The sequence below is a fragment of the Scyliorhinus canicula genome, chromosome 3 (assembly GCF_902713615.1).
Source record: "Scyliorhinus canicula chromosome 3, sScyCan1.1, whole genome shotgun sequence".
Lineage (NCBI taxonomy): Eukaryota > Metazoa > Chordata > Chondrichthyes > Carcharhiniformes > Scyliorhinidae > Scyliorhinus > Scyliorhinus canicula.
The window spans coordinates 76932308-76947183 of NC_052148.1; the positions used below are offsets into that span (position 1 = coordinate 76932308).

A 14876-nucleotide genomic window follows, 5' to 3' on the forward strand; every position below is an offset into this window, starting at 1 on the left:
GCTAGTTGAAAGAAGACAGAGGGTGGTGGTTGATGGCAAATGTTCAGAATGGAGTTCAGTTACGAGTGGCGTACCACAAGGATCTGTTCTGGGGCCGTTGCTGTTTGTAATTTTTATAAATGACCTAGAGGAGGGCACAGAAGGTTGGGTGAGTAAATTTGCAGACGACACTAAAGTCGGTGGAGTTGTAGACAGTGTGGAAGGATGTTGCGGGTTACAGAGGGACATAGATAAGCTGCAGAGCTGGGCTGAGAGGTGGCAAATGGAGTTTAATGTGGAGAAGTGTGAGGTGATTCACTTTGGAAAGAAAAACAGGAATGCGGAATATTTGGCTAATGGTAAAATTCTTGGCAGTGTGGATGAGCAGAGGGATCTCGGTGTCCATGTACATAGATCCCTGAAAGTTGCCACCCAGGTTGATAGGGTTGTGAAGAAGGCCTATGGTGTGTTGGCCTTTATTGGTAGAGGGATTGAGTTCCGGAGCCATGAGGTCATGTTGCAGCTGTACAAAACACTGGTACGGCCGCATTTGGAGTATTGCGTACAGTTCTGGTCGCCTCATTATAGGAAGGACGTGGAAGCTTTGGAACGGGTGCAGAGGAGATTTACCAGGATGTTGCCTGGTATGGAGGGAAAATCTTATGAGGAAAGGCTGGTGGACTTGAGGTTGTTCTCGTTAGAGAGAAGAAGGTTAAGAGGTGACTTAATAGAGGCATACAAAATGATCAGAGGGTTAGATAGGGTGGACAGTGAGAGCCTTCTCCCGCGGATGGAGGTGGCTAGCACGAGGGGACATAGCCTTAAATTGAGGGGTAATAGATATAGGACAGACGTCAGAGGTAGGTTTTTTACGCAAAGAGTGGTGAGGCCGTGGAATGCCCTACCTGCAACAGTAGTGACCTCACCAACATTGAGGGCATTTAAAAGTTTATTGGATAAGCATATGGATGATAATGGCATAGTGTAGGTTAGATGGCCTTTAGTTTTTGACCTCCCATGTCGGTGCAACATCGTGGGCCGAAGGGCCTGTACTGCGCTGTATCGTTCTATGTTCTATGTTCTATGTTCTATTTACACCCTCCTCCGCATCCTCCTTGTTGGAAGAGGTCTGACCTTCATCCTCCTCCTCCAACAGGTCGCTCCTCCATTGAGCGATGGGGTATAGGACGCAGCAGGCCACTACGATGCAGGCGTTGCTCTCAGTGCTATACTGGAGGGCTCCTCCAGAGCTGTCTAGACACCTGAATTGCATTTTCAAGATGCCGAAGCACCGCTCGATCATGCCCCTTGTCCCTGCATGGGCGTCATTATAGCGGCATTCCACATTGGTCTGTGGGCTCCAGATGGACGTCGTCAGCCATGACCGCAGGGGATAACCCCTATCTCCCAGGAGCCAACTCCCCAGCCGGGGGTGCACCTCGAAGAGGCCAGTAACCATCAAGAGTACCAGGATGAAGGCACCGTGCACACGGCCCGGGTATCAGCTGCAGACGTGCATGACGCAGATCTCATGGTCACACACCAGCTGCATCGAGTGGAACCCCTTTTGGTTTGTGACGTTCAGGTGCTTGTACGGTAATCTGCAGGTGCTTGTCGGGGGCCTCACGGTAACATGGTGGTTAGCATCAATGCTTCACAGCTCCAGGGTCCCAGGTTTGATTCCCGGCTGGGTCACTGTCTGTGTGGAGTCTGCACGTCCTCCCCGTGTGTGCGTGGGTTTCCTCCGGGTGCTCCGGTTTCCTCCCACAGTCCAAAGATGTGTGAGTTAGGTGGATTGGCCATGCTAAATTGCCCGAAGTGTAAGGTTAATGGGGGGATTGTTGGGTTACGGGTATACGGGTTACGTGGGTTTAAGTTAGGTGATCATTGCCTGGCACAACATTGATGGCCGAAGGGCCTGTTCTGTGCTGTACTGTTCTATGTTCTATGACATCCATCCTTTTGATCACTCCATAGACTCGGGGTATCTTGGTGATGGTGCCAAATCCCAGTGCCCGGGCATCCTGGTGGGCTCGGTCCACATTGAAATGGATGTATTGTGCCGATTGGTCATATCGGGCCTCCGTGACGGCGCTAATGCACCTGTGAACCAACCTCTGTGAAATCCTGGACAGGTCCATAGAAGAACACCGTGCGCTAAAGGTTCAGGGTGATAACCACCTTGTCGATGTCAATTGCGCCATCATCAGGCAGATATGTTGCACTGTCTCTCTGCTCAGTCGGAGTCTTCGATGGCATGCCCGGTCTGGCAGGTCCTCGAATGACAGGCACTGCTGGCACACACGAGGCCTCATATGGCACCTCCTTTGCATCTCCTCTGCTCCTCCTCGGCCTGATGGGCGACCGGCTTTCCATCCTCACCGACTACTCCTGTTCCTCTTGGGCAGGCTTTATTGCTGCAGCTTGCTCCTTGTCCTCGAGCAATCCAGCTCGTACAGCTGCAATGTATCCACCTGCGCTGTGGCGACTCTAAGGAAGGTCACCATTGCTGGTTGAATTCCAATATCCATTGTCTGTAGAGGTGAAAAGCTAACATGTTAGCATAGTGCGTACCCCCCATGTCCAACCAGGTCCAACGGGCTACATAGGGCCCTGGTTGGCACTGCGGATTCTGGCCTGCATGCCCCATCCCCCATCTCCGGGCCCTGTCGGTGCACAGCCCTGTGGGGGCCTCTGGTAGAGGCGCCTATTCCTGCTGCCAGGAGTACCGTCAGCTGGCGAGACCCTTGCCAGCGGTATGCCATGAGGCCCACATCCGATGTCCCCCTCTAGGGTCTACTGTGGGCATTGACTGTGGGCGGGCCACGTGCTGCTCCACTGGTGGGTGGTGGCCTGTTGGGGGGAGGGGCATGGTGGAAAGTGGGGTGCAGGTGTGGGGGCTGGGGTGCGGGGTGGAGGGGGGGGGGTGGGGAATGTGTTGGGATGGGGGCATCCATACAGTCAGTGGCACTCTGCAGAACAACAGGCTAAGGTGGGTGCTCAGTCAGGTGGGCAGTAAGATTGCTGCCTTGCATGCCTGGACACTGCCCCAGTCCCATGGGGATCACCTGTAGCTATCTAAGATGGCCACTAACGAACACAACATGGAAGACTGCAAAGAGTGCAGGGAAAACGGACATGGTAAAGAGCAAACAGCTTGCAGAGCAATTATACATTGAGACAATTGCAGAAACCGGTTTCCCGACAGCTGCAGAGATCAGGCAGCGTTGTAAATGGAAAGCCGTTAGCATATTAATGAGGTGATACCGGGCCAGTCCCAGGTACAATGGACACAAATTAAGTATCAATCGATACATTCAATAGCAGACCAGACAATAAGTCAGAGAAGCCCAGGACAATAAGTCCTAAGAACCGCCCCAGCGATCAAGGAACGGCCCTAGGATTGGGGGGTTCAAACCATATTGATTGGGAAGAGGCCCAATCGATCCCCAGCAGGTGAGGGAGCCCGCCCAAAGGGGCGCGGACCCCCTGGGACCTATAAAAGAAAGGTCCCACACATGGTTCAGTCTCCTGTCTCCGGCCTCCGACTCCAGCCTTCAGACCCCTGTCTTCTACATCAGCCGTTGAGCAGCAGCCACCAATAAGTAAGTGCCTAACGACGACCGCTACCTGAAACCGGCATTACTTACACCCTTGCCAACTGATAGTGATCCGAAGCCTGCAGACCAGACTAGAACAAAGGCCTTGTTCCCTGACCTCGCAGTTCCTTCTTAGCTAAGTATTAGTTGTTTAGTGGTAGAAGTAGGTTTAATCTTTAGCGTGTGCATGAGTGTTATTATAATTGTGTTATAATAAACTCTAATTGTTTTGGACTTATTAATTGGTGTACAGCTTTATTGCTTTGAACTTGACCTTGAAACTTGTGACGGTGTCTTTACGGCACCTGGCGACTCCAGAGCTTAGAACGAGAAACAGAGCCAAGTGAGTTTTAAGCACACTCACCCAATAACACACCCCAGCCCCACGGTCCGTCCCTCCGCAACCCCTCAGCACAGGCCTCTGCACCCCAGCCAGCACGGCCAGTGTCAGCACCGGAGCCCACAGTCACGCCTCTCCGTGTCCTACCTCCTCTCTCTCTCTCATCCGCCACGGTACCTGTTTTGTGATTTTTAAAAGCACAAATGAACCTCACCGTCGGGAATTCCTCCCAATGGAGGATTGTGAAAGCCCCGGAGAGTACCGCGTCGGGCCTGCTAATGATATGCAAATGCCGTAAACTGTTTGTGAGGAGTGGAATGCATTGTCACTGCTGTCGAGGTACCAGAGAATTGTGATTTGGTGTGAACCCGGCACCCGCCATGATTTCACCTTCACAAGCGATTCTCCACCCAACCGCATTTCGGGTTTCTGGCATTGGCCAACAGAGGATCCGACCCCATAACTTTATTCTCTTTTTTATAAAACATGGAAGAACTGAATAACAGGACAGCTAATTAGTTTTAACAACAAGGAAAAAACATTTATCAAACATGAAAAGTAGGATTATTATACTCCTCCCTTAGCTTAATCAATATACACAGATTTAAAGATTGACTTCGAACGACATCTTAAGCTACAATTGTATCATTAACAAAAATGACTATGGTCAAATACACGCACTCTGCTCTGAACCCAAGTTAGCATCTGTGGAACTGTTATTTTACAGCACATAAGGAGGATTCTTCTCAGAATCACTCCAGGTGATGATCACATTAGAGTTTCCAAACTCCACTCGCAAAAACATGCTTTAAAATCATCTCTCATAATGATCCTTTTCCTTGATAGTTTGCATTCTGAATTCCAGACCAGGTTTTCCAAATAAAACTTTTAAACAAATCTTCCGCTCCACTTTTAACAGTGAATCTAATCCAGGCGTTTATACCAACCCCTATAGAATTTCTTTGTTTTGACTGCTGTGCAAACTGCTCACAATTGCTTTAACTCTCAATTCCTAGACTGTGAAAATGGAACCACACATCTCATTTATGTTTGAAGGCTGCCCCATTTTAAATTGCAGATAAAATGCAATTTTCTACACTTTATTTACTTTTCCTGGAATTCTTCGGAACCATGCCATAGTCTCTGTTCTCTTAACTCCAGACTTCTTGGACACATCTCTTCATTTCTCTAGTTTCTTTAATTAGCTGCTCTTCAGATTTCTGCGCTTCTTTTCTTAACCATTACTTCATGGTATGGCTTTTCTTCTCACAAAGCTAGGAGAGCTGTTCCCTCTCTCGCCTTCTAAACCAACTGCATCCAGCGGAGTTGTGAGAGGTACCTTCTCTCTCATTGTCGAGCTTCAACTGCAAGCAAATTAGCTAAACTAAAATGTAAAAGCTTATCTCCCTTCCAAAGCCCCAGTTGTTAAGCAAATTATTTATTCTTCACGTCGTAGCCCTCTTTAAGCACACTAGAAACACAGTTTGAACTGAACCACCCCACACCACGAACACCTTTGTCCAACATGAAGCTAACTATAGGCTTTATCCTTCCATGCACAGAAACATTAAACTAAACCAAGTTAAACTATAACTTATTTCTAATGTTTGCCAATACAAATAGAAATCCATTAAAACTGCATTTGTTTTCCTAACAATTATTAATGGTTATTTACTGATAGCCAAAATCAAGACCTGGAAAAGTGCATTGGCATCATGGGCCTGACTAAGTGTTGATTCACTAAAGGTGACCTTTTTGTTGGCCAATCTGCATAATTACACAATTTATTCATCTCCATAATCAAAACTATATTTAGGCAATTTTACAATCACCTCCAGGATACATCTCAACCTGTTTCCATATCTTTCTAAGCCCCGTTAAAGTTCCTCACCAGCTAATATCATCACCATTCGCTTTTAACATTTTCTTTGTCTATTATGCCCAACATCCATCCCATGGTTTTCTTACTGATTTCACCTGCCTACTTTCCTAGTCACTGTAGTCACTGAATAATTCTTTCTTGAAACGTATGGTTCAACTCTTCCAATGCCTCCGCGATCTAATTGACAGGCAGCTCTCGCAGTGCCACAACTCAATGGTGGGTGCTGGTCTACAAGTTGGTCCCATGAGGAAGACAGCAATGGATCCTGGAGGACCCGGAATCATATAAATGCTGGATTATCAAAGGGGAGGGATTGGGCAGCCTAATGATGGCGGTGAGGGTCTTGGGTAACAGGTTTTGGTGGCCAGGCAGGAAGTGCCGAAGGCGTACAGGGCACTCTGACAACTCTTCCGAGAGGGCAAATAGTAGGCCTCCCTGATAAAATTCAGCCCAAGGACATCAATAATGGGGCACAACAGTTATAAAGTAAATCAAAGGATTATTGATGCCAGAGTGGGCAGCAAGTTAGAGGAAGGAGTCTCAGAAACTGGAAGGGATACTGGTTCAAGTGGCACAGGCACAATGTTTAGTGACAGAAGGAATGCTTGTTGGATACCACTGTTATAAGTTTTTGAATGATTGTGGTGATAGGAGGTAGCACCAATTAGGTTAAAAATACAGCCTTCCCAGTCCCACCCACACTAACCGTATTAAGACATGGTGAGCAGCTTGTTAACAAGCTCAACAGCCCCCATTAATTATTTTTTTAATGTGACGGAAAATTGCAATGCCCTCCCACCTACCATTTTATGGGGAATAAGTTAGGGATAGTTGAGGAGGCAGTGGGCTAGCCGCCTGTCATATTTTATGAGCTGCTTCTCTGCTGAAAATATGGCTGTTTGTGGTAGGTGGCGAGGCCATAAAAAACAGCCGCTAATCTCATAGTATCTCTGACAGTTCCCAGCTTTAATCTTTCACAAGCACTCCAGCCTTCTAAAGACTCTGGTTCATGGGCCATGTTTGTGAGTTTGACTGACATGGTTATCACCTGCCAGAACTGGCTGAAGCATTTCAGGAGGTAGCACTATTCCCTGCAAAGTTTACTATTATTATTTCATAATAATGGGCAGGGCAGTATGGTATTTATTTTAGTTCATTAAAGTTACCAACATGTTGAATTACTCCAATGTGGCTCATTACTCTTCTTCAACCTCCTCAACTTCTTCACTCCATTCTGTCTTCCAACATCCACAACACCATGGTTTTCTGTTTTGAAACCTATTTGTTAACACACTGCCAAAAACAGCTTCCTAATGATGATTGTGATAATAATGATAGAATAAAGATATATATTCAATCAGAATGGTATGTGACTTTGAGTGGAATTCTGAGGCGTTTCCAAAACATTGCTACCATTTGCATTGTTTGAGTACATGGTGGGCGGCACGGTAGCACAGTGGTTAGCACTCTGGCTTCACTGCGCCCGGATCCCAGGTTCGATTCCCGGCTAGGTCACTGTCTGAGCAGAGTCTGCAGGTTCTCCCAGTGTCTGCGTGGGTTTCCTCCGGGTGATCTGGTTTCCTCCCACTAGACCCATTAATTAATTTGGACATTCTAAATTCTCCCTCTGCATACCCGAACAGGCTCTGGAATGTGGCAACTAGAGGCTTTCCATAGTAACTTCATTGCAATGTAAGCCTACTTGTGACAATAAACATGATATCGAAAAAAATACCATGAGGTGCTGTCAAAATAAGCTTTGCGAGTAGCTAGAGGTGCCTAAGTTTACTTCTCCTACCTGGGCAGCATGGGAGCACAGTGGTTCGCACAGTTGTTTCACAGCTCAAGGGTCCCACGTTCTATTCCCGGCTTGGGTCACTGTCTGTGTGGAGTCTGCACATTCTCCCGTGTGTGCGTGGGTTTCCTCCGGGTGTTCCGGTTTCCTCCCACAGTCCAAAGATGTGCAGGTTAAGTGGATTGGCTCTGCTAAATTGCCCTCAGTGTCCAAAAAGCTTTGGTGTTGTTGCTGGGTTACGGGGATAGGTTGGAAGTGTGGGTTTAAGTGGCGTGCTCTTTCCAAGAGCCGGTGTAGACTCGGTGGGTCGAGTGGCCTCCTTCTGCACTGTAAGTTCTGTGAAATTAGTTACGCCTGCATGACCAAATGTGCACCTCACTGCTCCATATATCATTGTTTTTTTATTTACTGTCTACAAGCTAATCCCTTGGCAAAGTAATTTGCAATTAAAGGGGCAGCTTTCATATGTGTGGCCATGATATGGCACACAGCTCTCCACAACCTTAAACCTGATGGATATTACCTTATTAGCCTGCCTGACGGGTCCATTTTGGCCCAACATTTCTTCTGCTTAATATCCGCAAAATTAATTCTCTGATCAGTTCTCTCCGGTTTCCACTTGCCGACGTTCCAGCTGCAATGACCTTGTTGGTTATTTGCTCAGGCAGACCCAGGGAACGAAGGACCTTAGAATTTTGTTTGACTGTGAACTATCTTATCCATCCAACATTTTGAATCATACCGGACAGAAGGAGGCCATTCGGTCCATTGTGCCAGTGTCAGCTCTTGCAAAGTGTTATCCCATTGGTTCTACTTCCCTGCTGTTTCTCCAGCGTCCCGTGATTCCCTTCAAGTATTTATCCAATTTTCTTCTGAGAGTTACTGTTGAATCTACTTCCACCACATTCTCAGGCAGTGAACTCCAGATCACAGAATCCTGCTATGCAAAGAAGTAACTCCTCATATCGTCTTTACTTCTTTTGTCGATCAAGTTAAATCTGTGTGGTTTTCTTCCCAACTCTTCTGACACTGGAATTTTTTTTATTATTTTCTCTATCAAAACACATCATGATTCTGAACAGCTCTATCAAATTGTCACTTCACCCTCAGTTCATTTGTCAAGAGAATCTTTCCCGCCTAGGGAAGATTTTTCACACTCCTCATTTTGTTGGCTATCCGAACTTTAATTCCTCCCTTCATTTCCTACCTAACTGAGCTGTAGATATAAATAACTACATGGGAATATGATGCTATGGCAATAATGGACACCTGGTTCAAAATTGGCAGGATTGGCTATCAGGTATTCCTGATTGGAAGATTTTCCCATCTGGATGCAGGGTAAACGTGCATTTACAGAAAAAGAGGCAGGCAGGTCCTGCATGTAGAGGTCCTGCCTCATTCCCTCCACATTTCAACAGTTAAGTTCAAAAGGTGTTTCCAACTCAGGTGTTAAAATGTAATGCTGTACTATATTTTTATTGATGAGTGACGGTAAGGCTTCGATCATGAATGGTAAGTGCCACTTAGTAAATGCTCCCTAAACCTTAAAACTGCTTTTGTGCAAATCATTGTTGTACGAGGTATTCTAGAAGCAGACAGGCCAAATAAGACCATAAAACCACAAGATGTAGGCTATTCGGCCCATCAACTCTGCTCTGTCATTCAATGAGATCAGGACTAACCTGATACGATAATCCCCAACTCCACTTTCCCATCTTATCCCCATAACCCTTGACTCCCTTATTGATTAAAATCTCTTTCTCAGCCTTGAACATACTTAATGACCCATCCTCTACAGCTTCCTGCGGTGAAAAATTCCACAGATTCACAATCCTCCTCATCCCTGTCTTAAATGGGCGACCCCTTCCTCTGAGATAATGCCCTCGGATTCTCGACTCTCCCACAAGAGGAAACAACCTCTCAGCGTCTGGTCTAGTCAAGCTCCCTGAGAATCCTACATGACTCAATAAGATCACCACTCATTCTTCTAAACTCCAATGAGTGCAGGCCCAAATACGCAAGCTCTCCTCATAAGAATATTTCCAATATCTGGAATAAATCCACAAAGTACAAATATTACCTCAGACCATTCTTCGAGCGAGTAAATTAAGAAGATTATCTAATTCTTTCTTCAGCAATTATTTCCATCATTTCTGCACTTGTGAGAACATATCAGATCCAATTACCTGACAAAAAATTGCTGTGGGTATTTTAGTTTCTCGATCTGAACAGTGTCAACGTTGGTTCGATTGGATTTCACTGAGGAGAGATTGGAGGAGGAAAGGCTTCCGTTAATATTTTATGTCCTACAGCCAGAAAGGTTAATTGTTACTTAATTGATTTTTAACAAGGATTAGTTTCTCCATTACTAAAACTGTAATTGAGCAATGGAAGGACGTGTGACGGTGTCTATTTTAGAACAGCATTTATATACCCTTCATTATGTCTGGCCTCAAGAGCAGTATGACAGCCTTGTTTCGATTTTGCTTTTGAATTTGACTTTGTCATTCATCTGTTAAGTGCGCTGTCATAACTGGCACTATATCACATCCTCATTCTGTCACGTGTCTCACTGTGATGGAAATTTCAGTTGGGTAGATTTTAGATGACTGAATGGCAGAGTCGGTCACCTGCTGCCCAATCCTACCAGCAGGAAACCTGTTCCATTTTAAACTCTGGGCCTCACTACCATGCTACCAGCTGCCAGCTCCGAGCCCCTGCTGCATCAGGCGGCCCAGCAGCTAATCCAGATGGCAGGAGCCCTTTTTTAAGCCAGGTGTCCATTACTGCCATAGTGTCACATTCCCATGGGGTTATTTACATCTGCAGCTCACCAAGCAGTTTGGTAGGAAATGAAGGGATGAATTAAAGTTCTGATAGCCAACAAAAGGAGGAGTGTGAAAAACCTTACCGAGGCAGAAAAGGTTGTCTTGACAAACGAACTGAGGGTTAAGAGATAATTTGATCGAGCTGTTCAGAATCATGATGAGTTTTGATAGAGAAAATAATAAAAAAAATCCAGTGTCAGAGGAGTTGGGAACAAAACCACACAGATTTAGCTTGATCGGCAAAAGAAGTAAAGACGACATGAGGATTTACTTCTTTGCGTAGCAGGATTCTGTGATCTGGAGTGTACTGCCTGAGAGTGTGGTGGAAGTAGCTCTTGGTCAACACGATCACAGGACAGTGGGGAGCTAGGGGTGGAAACAAGTGAGGCCTATGCAAACCAAGTTTAAAGTTGGGGTGGGATTCACCTCCCCCGCCTGTGGCGGTTTTGTGGCAGGTGGGAGCAGAAAATATGGCGGCAGCCAAAAAAGTCGGAAAGCCACTAGTGCAAAAGCAGTTTGCAAATCTCCTAATGGCAGATTAATGGCGGTTTGGTTATCCAGCTACCTGGTAGCATGAAAGCCATTTTCAATCATCTCATGAATGCTCATTAAAAGCTCATTAGGGGCAACAGGGTAGCATGGTGGTTAGCATAAATGCTTCACAGCTCCAGGGTCCCAGGTTCGATTCCCGGCTGGGTCACTGTCTGTGTGGAGTCTGCACGTCCTCCCCCTGTGTGCGTGGGTTTCCTCCGGGTGCTCCGGTTTCCTCCCACAGTCCAAAGATGTGTGGGTTAGGTGGATTGGCCATGCTAAATTGCCTGTAGTGTCCTAATAAAAGTAAGGTTAAGGGGGGGTTGTTGTTTTACGGGTATAGGGTGGATACGTGGGTTTGAGTAGGGTGATCATGGCTCGGCACAACGTTGAGGGCCGAAGGCCTGTTCTGTGCTGTACTGTTCTATTTATTTGTACAAAACAGCTGCTCACCAGAATCTCCTCTCACCTTCCACTCTGTGTCACGCCAGCGGGAAATGGCTCTCAAACCCATTTGAAAAGCAGTGGCATGCACAAGTTAGACCTCAGCTGGCTTGAGACTTTGAGGTGAGTTTTTGTTCAGGAACTAGCAGGCTGGAGACACAGAGTGCAGAGATTCCTCTTGCAAAATGGAAAGTAGTCACAGATGACCAGCAGATAAGAGCCATGTGAACCTCGCAATTAGAAGGCAGAGATAGAGACAGGGCATGCAGCAGGGGCAATCATTGGGAGCATGGTGATACCCCAGCTGTGGGGGAGGGGGTGAGCGTCCAGAGGAGAAAAACGCAGGCTAATGTGCAGGATTGTCTCACAGTTGCTATCCCTCATTTTGGCATGCTCTGTAGTAGGCTGCAAAGGGAATGATGATAATAACTGAGGGCACCCTGTAGATAGAGGAGAAATAATACGTGGGGAGGGGGGGGGGGGGGGGGGGGGGTGATGCTCTCGTTTGAAGGGAACAATGCACACAGCCTCCAGATGGGGTGGGTGGAGGTCCGCATGGGGCCTGGGCACTTTGCAGGTAATGTGCTTGGAGGGGTGGGGTAGGCGGGGGTTTGGTCGGAATGTCCACCACAACAACATTGGGATCCAGTATTATTGGGGGATGCTGGAGAAAACAGGAGGTAGTAGTTCTGCCTTTGCATCATGAGGCACAAGGTAAACTGGAGGCAGTTGTACAATGAGAGAGGGAGCGCCAAACCCGGTCTTGAAATAGAGGTGCAGCAGGTGGAAAGGATCCAGCTCAGTTACAAAGGAGATAGAACACATTGCCCATGAAGCAACTGAAAGCCAAACATTTACTTTAGCCCTGTTAAATGGTAGACAGAACTCACTGTCTTCACTTCAATCTCCACACTGACAAAGTATAGGGTCAGAATGCAACCTTGGAAAATGAACGACATAGTGAAGGGGAAACAGCAGCATCATATCCAGCATCCCATCAATGACGGCCAGTTATGTGATCACCATAAATGCCATTCATCACTGACCAAACAGCTTTCACTCATTGACCTTGAGCAACTGAAAGGCCATTAGTCTACCACTTCAGATAAAGGAGCGCAGAGCTACTTCGGTTTAATCATTTCATTCACATATATCACCCCTCAGAGGGCTTTCTGGAATGGAATGGTGTTCATTTCTATGGGTGTGCTAGCATCTCAGCCGCAAAGCTGCATCAGGCACAATACAAGGAAGGCAGCCATAGATGCAGTGCCCCACATTTCCCATAGGTTTTTCAATTAAAGCTCCTCTTTCCAAACCCTTTAATCATTGTTGTTTTCAATGTTTCATTTCAGAGACAAGGTAAGTGTACTAATGGACCCAGCGCTCAGTATTACCATTCTCAAGTCCTCAGTTAATGGAGGAGGCAAAGAGGGAGAGGTGTCACTGGGTGCAGGTCCAGCAGGAGATATCACCCGGGGAACATGGTCAAGGGAAATCTGGGCATGAATAGGAGGGTGAGGAGGAAAGACCCAGACAGCAGAGGTGACTCACCACACTGAGGATCAATTGGCACAGAGCATCCTACTTACAAATGAGTGAGAGGCATTGCTGGGCGCACCTGTGCCCATCCCGAGACCCAGCAGGAAGTACTGATGCCACGTGGGGTTGGAGACTTCCTCCTGCCAGTGGCTTTGAAAGTGATGGTTGAACATAATTTCTTTACCTCAGCAGGGGACCTGTGCAGCATCTCTCAGTCCACAACACATCAATGCATAAAGGGGATCACCGATGCATTTACAGGAGGCAAATCATTATGTCAGGTTTTCCCTGTATGAAGATAGCCAGGTTCAAAGATTCATTGGCTTCACTGCCATCTCAGATTTCTCAAGAGTGAGGGTGAAAAGAACTGCACCCATGTGGCTATATGGACTCCATGGCAGCAAACCCGAATGTTTATAAACCCCAAGGGCTACCATTCCATCAATGTGCAACAAGTGTGTGGCCATCCCAAGCACATCCTGCACATTTGTGCACTGTATCCTGGGAGTTGCCATGACCCCTACATCCTAAGTCACTGCCAGGTAGCTGAGATTTTCAAGGGGCCAGACATCTGCGGGGATGGGTGCTGGGGGATAGGGGGGGTACTCACTGAATCACTGGCTGATGACGCTGGTGCTTCACCCTCAAACTCGTGTTGAGGAGAGATGCAACACTGCTCACAGCTCCACACTCTCCCTTATCGAGCAGAGCATAGCACTTTCAGGTGGCTCTCTGCAATAGATACCGGAGAGGGTTTCCTGCATAATCACAGTGTCCTGCACCCTTCCAATCTGGATATGGAAAGAGGTCAGCCCTTGAAAAAGTGAACTGGAGGAGGATGGGAGCTCATTGGAAAATGAAGATGCGGAGATCCAGGAAGATCCTGGGGCTGCTGAAGGACTGCAATGATTGAGATGAGGACCTGCTAAGGATCTCATCAAAAAGTGCACGTCTTGGGCTCAGGCGCTGCGGAGACCTAAATGCTTCTAGAGTTTCAGTGCTGATTAGCCGGCCTCACTCATTGGTGTCCCTTGAGAAATAAGGGTTAGAAACGGTTCCATCATACCTTTCTAATATAAGATTTAAACACATCCTCCTGACAGCACAGAAGGGTATAGAGACTAGTTCAACTGAGGTTGACATCATATGAATGATAATCTCAGAGGGAGACACTATGGGCAGTATTCTCTCCCCCCCATGCCAGGTGGGAGAAATGCCGGGGTGCCATGCCGCCCCGGCACCCACACGCGATTCACCCACCCCCCCGAAACCAGTGCCGCGGGAATCGCGCCGGGCTGCTCGGAGAATCGCTGCAAACGGCGAGCGGCGATTCTCCGGCCTAGATCGGCTGGCGAAAAAAATGACAGTGCCGCCGGCACCGTTCACCCCTGGTCGCTGCTGGCGGGAACTCTGCGGGAACCCTTGGGGGGGTGGCCTGTGGGGAGGGGTGGGGAGGGGGGAGGGGAGCTCCTTCACCGGCGGGGTGGGGGGGGCCTCCGATGGGGTCTGGCCCGCGATCAGGGCCCACTGATCAGCGGGACGGCCTCTTTCTCCCCATCCCGGGCCTACTTCCTTCCGCGGCCGGCCCCAGACCCCGGCGCCATGTTGGTGAGCGGCCGGTGCGCGTCGAAGTTCCCCGCGCATGCGCAGGAATGAGCTGCCCCAACTGCCTGTGCCCGGGCCCTGTTCATGACGTCATGAAACGCGGCGGCGTTCACGACGGTGCGGATACTTGGCATCAATTTCGGAGAATCTCACCCCATAACTGAGTAGGGGTGGATAAACCTTGACATAAGAGGATTCCAAAGTACAAATTCACAACACCTTCAGTTGACCAGAAAATTTACATACCTTTCAAATGATGATAAAAATGTGCAATCTGTTTACAGTGATTACACACCATGAACCGGAAGTGATGTCAACGCTTATTAACTTTCCC

At 47.6% G+C, this 14876-nt stretch overlaps 1 long non-coding RNA gene across 1 annotated transcript in view; it reads right to left on the reverse strand.

Moving 5' to 3' along the window:
- LOC119963778 overlaps positions 1-14876 on the reverse strand; it is a 51000-nt gene extending 36124 nt beyond the window's left edge. Inside the window, exons 1-2 of the long non-coding RNA XR_005460169.1 lie at positions 14789-14876; positions 9782-9854 (exon numbers count right to left, since the gene is read on the reverse strand). This is a non-coding gene — a long non-coding RNA (uncharacterized LOC119963778). The remainder of the gene's footprint in view (positions 1-9781; positions 9855-14788) is intronic.